Source organism: Podarcis bocagei (genome assembly GCF_964188305.1).
Source record: "Podarcis bocagei genome assembly, chromosome: 7".
Classification (NCBI taxonomy): domain Eukaryota; kingdom Metazoa; phylum Chordata; class Lepidosauria; order Squamata; family Lacertidae; genus Podarcis; species Podarcis bocagei.
Genome location: NC_138132.1, coordinates 16,639,628 through 16,641,118, shown reverse-complemented (window position 1 = coordinate 16,641,118; position 1,491 = coordinate 16,639,628). Strand labels below are relative to the sequence as shown.

General features: G+C 42.7%; 1 protein-coding gene across 1 annotated transcript in view; it reads right to left on the bottom strand.

Annotated features, from left to right (window-relative positions):
• Positions 1–123: 123 nt before the first annotated feature.
• Positions 124–1,491, bottom strand: part of LOC308590114 (interferon-inducible GTPase 5-like) — a 72,347-nt gene continuing 70,979 nt past the window's right edge. The window contains exon 2 of the transcript XR_014009692.1: positions 124–660. The gene's annotated coding sequence lies outside the window, so the exon portion shown is untranslated. The remainder of the gene's footprint in view (positions 661–1,491) is intronic.

Genomic DNA, 1,491 nt, shown 5'->3' with positions numbered 1-1,491 from the left:
CGTTGTGTGTGGCTTTCCCTCTCAAAAAACTCTGCCTCCATTGTTAACAGTATCTCTAGTGTGGGTATGCACAGATGCCTGTATGTTGAGCATAGCCTGGCCTATAAAATTATTGAAAGAATAATTTCTGAAGAAGGGATATAAGAAGACTTAACCTAGAGCAGGGTTTCCCAAACTTGGGTTTCCAGCTGTTTTTGGACTACAGTTCCCATCACCACTGATCCTGCTAGCTAGGGATGATGGGAGTTGTAGTCCAAAAACAGCTGGAGACCCAAGTTTGGGAAACCCTGACCTAGAGAAAGATAAGAAGGCATGATTCTCGAGTGATGGGCTCCTGTGCAAAATGAAAGTTGGCTTGAAAATATTTTTTATTTCCTCCAATCCACCTTGGAGGTGGCAGAACATCTCTTTAGCACAGGGGTGGAAAATCTCTGGTTCATGGGCCACTTTTGGGTGTAATCTGACCCACAAAGTGATATCCACAAAACCACACCCACCTGTCAATCACCTGATGGGTGGGATGCAGGAGTCAACTGTGCTGGGTTCTGCTTTGCCAGCATATTTCCTCCAGGGAATGTTTTTCAGCAAACGCCTTTTGAAGCGCCAAGTCCGCTGTCAGGAATGACGCTGACACGTCACTGCTTTTCCCTCCATCGCTTCCTACCGTCGTCATGACAGCCCGATTGCCCTCCCTGTTCTGCGGACTGTCACTGGCTTTGTTTATAGGTTGGGAGAAGTGAAGTACATGTACCACAGCCAAAAATCCCTGAGAGCTTTTCATCTGTGACATGATTCCTGTCATGCTTCATGGATGTGGTTGGAGAGGACTTTCATTGACATAACCACATCATGCTTCGGCCTCAGGAAAAGGTTAGATGGCAGAACAGTGCCCCAGGAAACATAAAACATTCTGCTGTCTGGAAAGCTACATCACAGCAATTAAGATCTGACATCCCTGGAATTCTTGCATGGTTTCTGTACTTAGTTTTCATAAGTCGTCTTATCTCCCCCCCCCCCCAAAAAAAACCCTCCCTTACCATGTTTGATTAGAACAGGATTTATAAGAAACATGAAAATTTAGATTGTGGTTCCTAATGAGTAGCTCCAACATGTCTTGTATGAATTCAGTTTATCAAACCAAAGCCATAATTTACTAGTCTTTCTTGTTAAGCAACACATGTACTCAGAATCGTGGTCTTAAAGTTTGTATCACTGGGTCATCAGCAGAGAGGATTTGCTTAACAAATTGGTTAAACTTCCTTGGGTTATTAGCAAACTCAGTATTTCATTTGCCAATGAATGCGTTTTAAAAATCTGAACAAAATGTTATTGGGCTTACCTACAACTCCAAAAAGGCTTGTGCAAAACATGTGCCCCATTCCATTAAAATTTATCCCAGCCTTTATTTTTTCCCCTCCTTAGTATGGACTGTTGCTTAAATACTGAATCTATAAGTTAACCTGGAGATCCAATATAGCTAATGGGATTGGA